The 13,239-nt window shown below is 43.5% G+C and overlaps 1 protein-coding gene across 1 annotated transcript in view; it reads left to right on the top strand.

Moving 5' to 3' along the window:
• Positions 1-13,239, top strand: part of LOC122814195 (cytochrome P450 2J2) — a 441,925-nt gene that overhangs the window by 384,065 nt on the left and 44,621 nt on the right. The gene's annotated exons all lie outside the window — the stretch shown is intronic.

Genomic DNA, 13,239 nt, shown 5'->3' with positions numbered 1-13,239 from the left:
CTGTCTGGTAGAGTGCATGGGTTGCCATGTATGTTGATTGCATGTGTGTGTGTGTGTGACCATGTCTGCACACACGTGTGTGTGTGTGTGTGTGTGTGTGTGTGTGTGTGTGTGTGTGTGTGTATAGCGGTGTTGTACAGGTCTTACAGTCTGTTCCCTGTTTTCCCCTCACAGGTGATGAGGTGGGGCTGGGTCCCCCATGCAGGGAATCTGATGTCACTGATACAGACAGTGACCATGAGGAAAGGTGTGTTGAGGCAGAGGAATGGTCATCAGGAGCTGCCACTGGGCCACCAATTGACAACCCACACATATACACCCCATCCAAGCACACAGTCACACTGCCTCTACATACCTCATCACCACTGGTCTTAGCTGAGGGACAGCCTACGGTTGGCATTGGCCAGGACAGTGTGGTATCTATGGCACATGTGTCAGGACACAGCAGCCATAGCCAGATGTCTGGTGGGGTATCACATAGGCAGATGTTTAGGGGTGCTCATCGGAACACTGCTGGTCATCATGCCCCTGGCAGACATGCCACATCTATTTCAACAACACGCATGTTCCAGACTGTCATGCAGGCACAGGCATAAATGGAATGGTACATCAGGCAGGGTCTAAGGGTGCAGAGGGCTCATCACACCTCTGTAACTGACAGCATCCATGACCTAGCAGGTGCTATCCATAATTACACCAAGGTCATGGATAGACAGTGGGATAAGACACTGGATCTCATCCACAATGTCATGTCCATGCGTCAGGACTGGGCAGGATGGTTGCGATGGCCACGTGAATGTATGCCAGCAACACCAGGAATTTAGGAATGTTTCTGCATATATGGGGGGGTGAAAGCTGGAGGCATGGAGAAGGTAATTATACGCAGGGAATTTATGGTAGACTTCCATTGTCAGAGTATTATCTGAAGCCCTGCTTACCATTACATCCAAAAAAGTGATATTATTTTTATGGTAGTTAACTGTACATTCGATTCTCCATTTGTTTTCATTTAAATATTCCACAAACTCCATCAAACTAATATTTGGACATCTAAAACTATATCTGTAGGGTTGGATGTGCATCCCTTAATCTCTAAGTCATAATATATGAGGGTAAAATGAATATGCTCACAAGACAACACCTATATGCACTACAGGGATGACTTGACCAAGAGATTCAGGGAGAGGGGCTATAAACCAGGACATATTATGCAGGCCAGGAATGCTGTCAGTAGTATGGACAGGGCAGCACTCCTACAATATCATGACACACAAGGTAGAAGTACTGGTTATCCTAGATTAGTGACTAATTATGGTAGAAATATTGAGGCACTTATCGATAGTGTACAATCCAATTGGAACATCCTTAAGGCAGATAATAGGCTCTCGGAATTATTGGGAGCAGATTGCCTATTTTCCTTTAAGAATGAGAGGAACTTGGTGTCCATCTTTAACCATTATAAACAAGGAGGATATCAACCTAGTGACAAATTGCTACAGGATGTCACCCATGTGGTCACTGTACACATTGTAGTAGAATATTAAAAACTAATAGCTAATCACATTACAGTCAGCAAATACTCCCTACAGTTTATGGCATACTAAGAGTAGACTGGCTAAACAAGAAAGGAGGTGGTGTAGCTATAATATTTAAACAGCATCTAAACATCCAGATCTTAAAATCATCAGCTCCACAAATAGGCAATGAAGAAATAATATATACCAACCTCAAAATAAACCAAAACAAAACCATCAACATAATTGGATGCTACTTCCCACCTGGCCAAAACATCCCTGCACTAGCAAACCTCCTCAGCTGGTCTACCCACCATCTCCCCCAAGAAACTATCATTTTAGGTGATTTCAATATTGACTGGCAATCCTGTTCTGGCAACCATCCAAACCATCATGTAAACCTTCTTGGCTTCAACCAACTAGCCCAGTCGCCAACCAGGATAAATAAAAACTCCAGCAAGCACATTACCCTGGATTAGATACTAGGCAGCAAGAGCCCCCAGTCATATATAACAGGCTGCTTATCAGATAGCCTCAGTGATCACTCCCCAACATTCCTACTAAAAAAATACCTATACCAAGCTAAACCTGTCATCTACAGTCAAATACGTAAAAAACTAAACTTTAACCCACTCACATTCATCTCATCCCTCAAAGAATGTAACTGTCATCCTCTAAAGTACCTCAGTCTTGATGATGCAGTTGAATTTTTTAATACTACCTTCCTGAGCATCCTTAATTACCATGCCCCTATAAGACTTTCCAGAATCAAAGAACAACCCTTCCCATGGCTGCAGAAAACCACTAAGTCAGACATGAAAAACAGGGATAAAGCTTGGGAGCACTGGCGCAAAACCAAAACCCCCTCAACTAGACAGAAATTCCTAGAACTACACAATAGAGTCAAAAAGCTAATAAAACAGGACAAATTCCAATACTACTAGTCTGCCCTAGACTCCTCCCAACACAGCCCCAAACAATTCTGGTCCTCCATAAACTCCATCCTCCACCCAGGTAAAGTCAGTACCCCTCGTCCTAACATCCCTCACTCTTCAGAAAATATTGCTACCTCATTCAACACACACACCACACAAACCATACTATCACTAGCTAAAAAACACAAACCCCCTCCCCTCCAACCCACACCTTCAACTAGTAATCTCCCCACTGCCTTCTCTTATTCTCCTGTGCCTACCTCCAACATAAAAAAACTCTTAACTAAACTTAAGCCCACCAAATTAGCAGCAGACAACCTCCCAAGTGAATACTAACAAATCGCAGCTGATGCTCTGGCCTACCCAGTATCCATCTTGATTAACCAATCTCTGTCAGAAAGTTACGTTCCCACACTGTGGAAAGTATCACATATAATTCCCCTCCACAAAGGCGGACCCTCCACAGAACTAACCAATTACTGCCCCATAGCTATTATCTCTCCACTCTCTAAAATACTAGAGAGATGCATACACTCTCAGGTCTCAGACTACCTCCTTACTAACAACCTCCTTTCCAATACTCAGCATGGTTTCTGACCAAACCATAGCACCACCAATGTCTTACTCTCCTTTACTAACACTATCCTTCAGCATAAAAACAATGGCTATCTCTCCTCTGCTACTTTCCTTGACCTATCTAAAGCATTTGACAGGGTCCCATACAAACAACTTATCTCTGTCCTCAATAACCTATCCTTCTCACAATCAGTCACCAACTGGTTTCAGAGTTACCTGTCTGACCGCCAACAATCCGTTGTATGGCAGAATGACATATCTCCCCAACTACCTGTCTCCATAGGGGTTCCCCAAGGATCCATCCTTGGACCCCTACTCTCTCTGTTTTCACCAATAATCTAGCCTCTGCCACCAAACATGGCACACTCATATAATAGGCAGATGACTCGACCATCATCTGCTCAGCCCAGTCCCTACCCAAACTGCAAAAAGTCACACAGGAAGCCTTTTCCTCTGTTGAAACTTGGTTATCCGATGCCCAATTAATACTCAACCCAAACAAAACTAAACTACTCATCTTCCAACCCACCAAACATACTCAAAACAACTCTCACTTTAACATCACAGCAAAAGATAACACCACTATATACCCAACTGAACACACCAAATTGCTAGGAGTGGAAATAGACAATTAACTAAAATTTGACATTCACATATCCATGAACATAAAAAAAGTCCACAAAAAACTAGGAGCGTTATACAGAAATAAGCAACATCTCACCAAAGCAGCAAAGATTTCAATAGCAAATTCCTACCTTATCTCCACCCTACTTTATGCCTCTCCAATATATACCAACCTAAGGCAATGCGATCTAAACAAGCTAGAGACCTGCTACAACAAATCACCAAATTCACCACAGGGGCATCCTACCGTAGTCACCACTGTCTCTCACTTGCTGAACTGGGCTGGCTTGAACTCCCTCACCTCCTTCAATGGTATCAACTCTCACTTGCCCACAAACTAGTAAACCATCCACTAAATGTCTCATCCCTCCAGAATCTACTCCAACCCTATCGCACCACCAGACCACTAAGATCCAGCAACAAAAATCACTTGCAGATCACTAAAGCCAATAACTTTTCTGGTGAAGCACTATTCTCTTGCACCATAGCCAAATTATGGAACTCCCTCCCACCCACAATTACCTCCATACCATCAGGCACCCACTTCAAAACTTTACTAAAAGTGCACCTAAAAACATGCTGGCTATGCCCTTGCAACTCCCACTCTAATATCACCCACCCCATCCAACTACTACCTTTCTTTCCACTCCACTAACTACCTTGATTATACCAAGCTCAGATGCTCATAAGCCTAGTACTTATTATACAGCAGGAACTTCTTATTGTAACATTTGTTAATGTCTGTTATGTACTTCACAGATAAAGATTCTAGTTGTCTACTGATGTACTATGTTCTTCATCTGTAAATATTTTATTTATTTTATTTTATTTTGCATTTGTTAACCGGGAGGGTCCGACTGGACGCAGGTCCATTTTCAGCGGAGGCCCGGGGAGAAAAGCTCCATGTTACACTCTTAGCAATTATACAGTTCTAAGCAAGTTTTAAGAACAAATTTAGGTGTTACATTATTTAGAGTAGTACAAAAATGAAAATTCCACAGTATATAATGCATTTGTTGGAAGTAATAAGTAGTAGAAAATTAACAAGAAATTTTTTTTTATTTATATTCTCATTCACAATAAAGTAGCATTTATAGAGACATAGATAGATACACACACACACACACACACACACACACACACACACACACACATATATATATATATATATATATGTGTGTTGATAACCACACATCAAGAATATAGTACATATGTTGATAACCACACATCAAGAATATAGGTATTGAAGTAAGACCAAGATGAGAATATGAAGTTCTCTGATAAGGTTTATACCTTTCTCAGATACAGATTATAGCCTATATCAGGTACAGATTTTAGTATTGTAGTGAACAGGTGATAGTATGTTTTATCCTATTGTAATGATGCTGAGTTTGGATGAAAAGCAAGGATATCAGTAGGGCTATGCAAGGAAAATGTCAGAGAGAAGCAGAATCTTTGCAACTGTGTAAAGTTGTTTACCCTGGGGAGTAGCAAGAGCAGAGCCAACTGTATGAATAATGGGATTTCAGGAGGTGTTTGAATTGGGTACTCGAAGAAGTGGTAGTTATATGGCTTGGAAGTGAGTTCCAATTTTGGGCTATTGTGCAGGCAAAGAGAGATTTTCCTGCTTCATTTTTATGTCTGATTACATGAATGAGGTTTTGGCTGCTGGATCTTAGGGCTCTAGAGGAGTTGTGGGGCTGAATTAGTAGCTGGAGTGCCGGTGTTTTCTCAGGGTAGTAATAAAGTTTATGTGCTACTGTGGCTTGTTGAAGACGTAGTAGCTGAGGAAGCTCCAGCCACTTGAGTTGCATTAGGGAATGACAATGATGGGACCTATTTGTGAAGTCTGTAGCATATGTTGTAAGTAATTGCTATGTAAATTGTTAATCGCTATGTAATCCAATGTAACTACTGTCTGTTTATTTTAACTGTGGAGCTTTTCTCCCCGGGCCTCCACTGAAAATGGACCTACATCCAGTCGGACACTCCCGGTCAACAAATATAAATAAATAGCTTCACTAGTACAAATACCAGCATAGTTTATGACATTCCTCTCTTTGCGAATTGCAGCTCAGATTGGGTTATATATCTGGCCCTTGTCAGTGCTCGGCTTTCTATGTGGGCCAAACGTCTAGAGCACTTAAATATAGGATTTCAGAACATATCAGTAAAATCAAAAATAAGAAACATACAAATGCTTAAATAAACATAATGAAGTCCACCAAACAGCCTCTTTTCATTTTATAATTATTGACAACATTTTGGGTATGAAATACAACACATCTAGATGGCATGAGTTACTGAATGCCAACGAGAGAACATGGATCATCAAACTGGGAGAGCTTTTTGCCCCAGGATTAAATGAACACCTCTAATTGGTTTATTGACTTGTGACATAGTATATAAATGTGTGATATTTTATTGTATCTTTACACTAATGAAGGCTTAGTGAATTTTAAGCCGAAACTGGTTTGTAATTTTTGTATATTGATGTCTTGACTCAAGTGAATTAATATATAGTTGTATGGCTTCCACTATCTGCTGGTTATCTCGGATGCTGTTTGCCAAACATCAAATCTAGTTCCTGCTCACAGTGACTGCAAAGGCCCAACACCACTATGATGTTCCTAGGTATTGAAGTGTGTTTCCATGCAATTGGCTATGGGATCGTTAGCACAGCTGTTCCACATGCAATCAGCTAGGGGAGGGCTGCAATTCATGTAGTGGCCATCAGCTGATCATAAGCATCACGTAAAATACACATGCTGCTGCCTACGCAAGGCAGGTGTGGGTCTCCACATCCACTAGAGAGGGAGTGGGGGAGGCAGACAGAGGCAGATACATGTCGTGGGTGGGAGGGTAAAACTGAAGCATGTTTGTGTCACACACCTACCAGCACAGAGTATCAAACCCCCGGCAACTATGTAGTGCTATCACAGTTCAATGCAGTTACTGGATGCACCACATAGGTTACCTGATGTGGAGCACTCAGAACATATATGTCAGGGTGAGTGACATCTGCAACAGGGATATGGTAGATATACGGTAGGTGTCGTACATGTGCCTGTCTGCATGAACAGGTGCCAGCATCAACACAGGCACACTCACACAGGGACGCACACACATTGACACACTTGGCAGGGCCATGAGTGCACCTCATCAGTAGTGGGATTGCCACAACACATCAATGTGCAGGTATCACATGCACCACATGGGTCATACGGAGGCCATATGGGCAAAGAGTATGAGGAGATGTCAGACATCAGACAGCATGCTTCAGTATGCCCTGGGAGTTGTAGTGAGCATGGATGTGGACATACGCACCATACAACACACGAACACACAGGGTGCCAGTTCTGACATGCATGGATGCATGTCTACATGGGTGTGTGGTTGTAAACTGTGCCAGCAGGCTGTACAAGGGTAGGCAATGGGTATACCATGGCATCAGGCCACATGACAATGGTCTGCATTGCGGCCCAGGCCTGTAGTTACTGCATTTGCCCACAGAGGTGGGTATTGCATCCCCCATCCAGTCAGCTGGGTGACTATTGTGTGTGCCCAATGCTGTACACCACATGCCATGTATGTGTTCCTTAATCCATGACATGGATGGTGTCTGAGATATGCACACCTCCCACATGCATGTATAGTGACATATGGAACTGTACCTGGGGTGTCTGGGCCATTTATCATCAGATGTGCCAGTCTTGCCCACCTGTGGCAGGAACTGGTAATGGGCAGCAGGTTTTCCCTTCACCTACATTGATACCATGCCAACAGCATTCCCTGATGTCAGTGTCATCTGTCTATACAGGGCATGTTGTCGGGCATGGTATGTCCATTGTGAGTCACATGTGAAGGCACCACTGGTGGTGCAGGTGTCCATTGGGGAACATAGTGGAGTTGTACTGTCTGCATGTACGTGCATATTGGACAGATGGGCAGGGTGACATGCCCTCAGTAGTTCACTGCTATCACTGCATAGTTACTATCAGTGGCCAATATGCAGTGTACTAACCACATATTGGCTGTTGCCTAGGCATGTGTGTGCGTATGACACATGGGTTGGGTGTGTGCTCTGGGTAATAGTGGGGTTGCTAATTTGGATTGGCTGGCCTTGATGTCACATGCATGGATATGGCTTTGCACCCCAGCCTCCCAGGTAATTTACATCTGTTATCCCTGTCTGGTCGACATTGTGATATATAGTAGGGCCACCATGAAAGTAATGCGCAAAAACCCTTCTGCAATTGCCACAGGATGGACGGACACACACACACACACACACACACACACACACACACACACACACACACACACACACACACACACACTGTCTGGGAGTTGAACCCCTACCTAACTAGTTTATTACACTACAGCACTATGCAGTTATAGTACGTGCCATGGACATTACTGGAGTACTTGCTCCCCAAAGGTGTATTTCACAGTGACTGACATCAGCAGGATTACAAAGTAGGGCATTTCACCTGTACTGTGAGTGAATAGCCTAAAATTCAGTGTTCCCTACACAGACAGTGAGACACACACAAAACATCCGCAACTGTCATGTGTGGGTATAGAACCCCTGACCAAGGCCTATATCACACTGCAGCTGTTACAGGACACACCACAGGGATTACTAGAGACATCCTTCTCCAAAGATGTATTTCACACTCAATGACATCAGCAGGTTTACCAATGTAGGGCTTTTCGCCTGTACTGCGAGTGACTAGCCTAAAATGCATTGCTCCCTACACAGACAGTGAGACACACACAAAATATCCACAACTGTCATGTGTGGGTATAGAAACCCTGAACAAGGCCTATATCACACTACAGCATGGAGCAGTTATAGGTCACACCACAGGGATTACAGGGAACTTTCTCCCCAAAGTTGTATTTCACAATGAATGACATCTGCAGGATTGGCAAAGTAGGGCATTTGAATTGTACTGCAAGTGAGTAACCTATGATGCATTGCTCCATACACAGAGACTGAAACACATGCAAAACATCCAGAACTGCCATGGGTGGTGATGGAACCCTACCACAGTTGTAAATCACACTACAGCAGTACACAGTTACAGGACGCGCTACAGACATTACTGGGCTATGACTTTCCCAGAGGTGTATTTCTAGGTTAGTGACAACAGCAGACTTGCCAACGTTGGGTATATAAATTCTAAGGAGTGTGTGTGACCTAAAAAGCATTGTTCATCACTCAGTCATAAACAGACAGAGACAGAAAAACACACAGATTCTCACACACACACACACACACACACACACACACACACACACACACACACACACACACACACACACACAAAATTGCCAAGTCTGGGGTTAGAACACCTACCTAACTACTTTATCACACTACAGCAGTGCACAGTTATAGACACACTACAGAGATTACTGGGCTATTATTTCCCCAGAGGTGTATTTCTAGGTGAATGACATTAGCAGCCTTGCCAAAGTTGAGTATATGTATTCTACGGGGTGTGAGTGGCATAAAAAGCATTGCCACACACACGCACACACGCACACACACACACACACACACACACACACACACACACACACACACACACACACACACACACACACACACACACACACACAGTTGCCAGGTCTGGGGTTAGAACACCTACCTAACAATTTTATCACACTACAAAAGCACAAAATTACAGGTCACACTACGGAGAATACTGGACTATAATTTCCTCAGAAATGTATTTCTAGGTGAGTGACATCAGCAGCCTTACCAAAGTTGTGTATATGAACTGTATGGAGTGTGAGTAGCCTAAAAAGCATTTCTCTCTACACAGTCAGAGACCGAGAGACACACACACAAACTCACACAGTTGCCAAGTCTGGGGTTAGGACTACTACCTAACGAGTTTATCACTACAGCAGTACGCAGTTATGGGATGCACCATGGGGATTACTGAGCTACAGCTCTCCCAAAGGTGTATTTCACATTGAATGACCTCAGCAGGCTTGTCATGATACTGCTATGTGGAGGGCAGTGTGTGCATGGGCTGTAACCCATTCCTGTAGGGGTTGACATGCCGCATGCAGGCACACATGGGGTCATATGCCACATAGACTGTTTCTAGTGTGTCCATAAGTCTGCTGTCCAAGGCAGACAATGGTATGTCCTGAGCTGCAGGTGCTGGCTTTGCCATGTGTCACCATGCATGGATGAGGTTGTGCAACTTTGTAAACTGCTTCAAGGCATCCTTGAATAATTCCCCTTTCGATGACTCTTCACTATTTGAGCCTAAGATTAAAGACACATTGACCAGAAGCGGGCAAGACAGAAAGACGCTGCCTGTTGGATTGTGTTTTGCCACCCCTCAATGAAACTTGTTGAAGAACCAGAAGGGAGGCAAATGAAAAGTACAGTGGTCTTTTCAGGATGATCCTGCAGAGAGCTCGCCTTATGCCAGGGAGTAGGAGAAATCAGAATGGATGCCATCGGTAAGGCAAGGGCTACACCCTGAAGCTTGGGGTGCCATCACCTCAGATGCATGGGTGTTCCAAGTCTTATCTGGAGGTTAGAGGATTCCATTTTATTTCTGCCAAAAGAAAATGCCAAGCACTTTATGAATGTGTCACCCCATCATAGAATGGATGCAGCTATCTAGGTTCAAAAGCTGTTAACAAATCAAGTCAGCCAAGAGGTCCCACCAGACCAATGTGGATCTGGGGTCTCTTCCAAGTTCTTTTTGGTTCCAAAAAACAACAAGAACCTCAGACCAAGTTTGTATTTAAGCAAGAAAAATTCCTTTGTAAAATAGACCAAGTTCCTGAAGATCATGGTACATTCCATTTTACCTCTTGAGTAATGATGACTGGACTTACTCTATCTCAAGGATGCCTATCATGATATAAAGATATTGAGATGGCCTAGGAGGTATCTGCACTTATGGCTGAAAGCCAATCAATATCAGTTCAGGAAGCTGCCCTTTTGTATCACCCCCCCCCCTTTGAGTGTTCATCAAGTGCATGGCAGTTGTGGCAGCCTGGCTCAGACTGGAAGGTTTTCAGGACTCTCCTTACCTAGATGATTGGCTTCTCACTGAATGAACAAGGGCATCTTTAGTCAGCAACAGGAATTCGTTACTCCACTTGTGTCTTTCCTTGGAATAACTATGAACTATTCAGCCTTCAGCCATTTTAGACGTTGGAGTTCATAGGATGTAAGTTAAACACAGTATCTCAGAGTGCAAGACTTCAGGCACTCAGACTGTCTGCCCTTCATACTCAGGCCACTATATTACTGTCTCACAGGAAGCCCATGACTTTGCTGGTTCTCAGACTCTTAGGTCACATGGCTGCCATATGAAGGTACTGCAGTGGACACTAGTGATGCAGTTGTCCTACTTGAAATACTACATGGATTTTCCCTTCATACTGATGGAAGTCTGTCAAAGACACATCAAGTGGTGGTTGGAGTCTCCCCTGATGTCAGCCAGAAGACCATTTGTTCTCCCTCCCCCACAACAGGGCACGGTCACAATAGACACCTCCTTTCTAGGGTGTGGGGGAGTGCTTTGGAGGGAATACAGTCCCAGGGACTTGGTCATTGCTCAAGGCCAGTCTTCAAATCAATGTATTGGAAATGAGAGCAGCCCTCCTTGTACTGCAGGCATTTCAGGACTTTCTCCCAAAGGGTGTGATTTCAGGGCAGACAGACAATTTGTCAGTAGTTTTGTACCTGAACAAACATGAGGGAAGCTGGTCATACTCTCTTTGTTGGAAAGCCATGAAGACTTGGCAATGTGTAATTTCATCTTAACACTTTCTGGTAGCAATGCACATCCCAGGGAAATCCAACATCCTATAGGACAGTCTGAGCAACAACATCCTTCTTCCTAATGAGTTATCCCTAAATCCAAAGGTAGTGGCTCAGATCTTCTGACATTGGGGCTCTCAGTATTGCAATCTGTTTGCTACTCCATCCAACACCAAGTGTAACAGTTATTATACCTTAGTTCCTCCTCAGTGAATGTCACCAAGGGATGCTCTACTGTATGCTTGGCCCCTGGGTCTCCTGTATGCTTATCCTACTATCCCTCTGATAATCAAGTTTCTCCAGAAAGTGACTGTGATCCTTATTGCTTCATTTTGGCTCTAGCAGGTATAGTTTCCTTTTCTGTGGCCTCTTATGAGGAATCCTCTTTGGATGCTGGATCCCATTTTGGATCTGATTTCTCACCCAGTGGGCTTGGATCTGCTCAGTCTCCAGACTCTCAAACTAACCACAAGGTTTCTTCAATTGAACAGAGATCCCAAGTTTCAGAGAGAGTGGTGGACATTTTGTTCTCTTCCAAACGTCTACACTAGCAGGTGGAAATGTTTTGCTCTTTGAGCATCCTTTAAAGGTCTGAATTCCTTTTCTTCTCCTTTGAAGGCTATCCTTGATTTCCTTGCTTACCTGTTCCATTCTGGATCTAGTTATTCCATGATTAAGGTGCAGTTAGGTACTGTTTCCAACTTTCACATTGGTAGAGATAATAAGCCTGTGACAGCTTTGAAGATTTCAAAGGCCTTTCTCAGAGGAACTTTCTTGCTTCAATCCCCTGTATGGGACCCTGTGCCTCCTTGGGATTTACCTTTTATGCTTCATGTTCTTGCTGGACCTTCTTTTGAGCCTTCAGTGGCAGTTTCCTTGAAGTTATCTTGGAAGCCTCTTTTTCAGTTGGCTGTTATTTCAGCCAGGCTTGTTTCAGAGCTGCACACTTTATCCTCAAAACCTCCATATCTGGTCTTTCACAAAGACAGATTGTTTCTCAGAATGGAAACCATCTTGAATTAAGCCATTCCCTTGCCAGTATTTTTCCCAATGTTTGAAATAAACATGCTTTATTTAGATAGAGCCAGGTCCTTCAAGAAATCTAAACAGCTGTTTGTTTCTTTTTCAAAGGCCCGGCTGGAGAGGCCAGTGTCTTAAGTCTAGACTAAGTGGCTTATTAATTGCATTTTATTAGGATATAGTTTGAAAGGAATGGCTTTACCTTGTAAACCAAACAGTCACTCTACTAGAGCTATGGATACCTCCACAGCTGTCTTCTTGAGAGAGGTTATGGATGCCATTTGTGCTGCGGCAACTTGAGTGGGTGCACACACCTTTGTGTCTCACTGCAAGATAGGCATTCAATCAAGGTGTATAGCCTCCTTTGGTTACTCCGTATTGCAGATTGTGCTCTTGTAGGAACTCTCTAGGGTGAAATTTGGCTGAGGACTCTGTCCCACAGGTTATAACTGGATGAAAAAGACAACGTTGGTTATGAAAGTTATGTATTTACCATAACAACAGATCCATGTTGTCAGTTTCCATCTGGTTCGACCATCCCTCCCCTCCTTGCCCCCTCCTGTATTGTTTTTCTCCTGGACACTGGATGACTGAGTTATTGAGGCATTTCTCTTCCTGTCCTTCTTTTGGGGTCCTGTTTATGATCTTAGACTTAACAGATGGAATTTTTTTTTAGGACAAACTCGATCTGAGATAACTCTGTAGTGAGGAAGGTATTATGGGTAGAGGACACAGAGCTTGGGGGTAAAAGTCTTTGAAAATG

Source organism: Protopterus annectens, chromosome 10.part0 (genome assembly GCF_019279795.1).
Source record: "Protopterus annectens isolate FY-2018-M chromosome 10.part0, PAN1.0, whole genome shotgun sequence".
In the NCBI taxonomy this organism is placed as follows: Eukaryota; Metazoa; Chordata; order Ceratodontiformes; family Protopteridae; genus Protopterus; species Protopterus annectens.
Note: the sequence above shows the minus strand (reverse complement) of the source record. Positions and strands in the feature narration are given on the sequence as shown.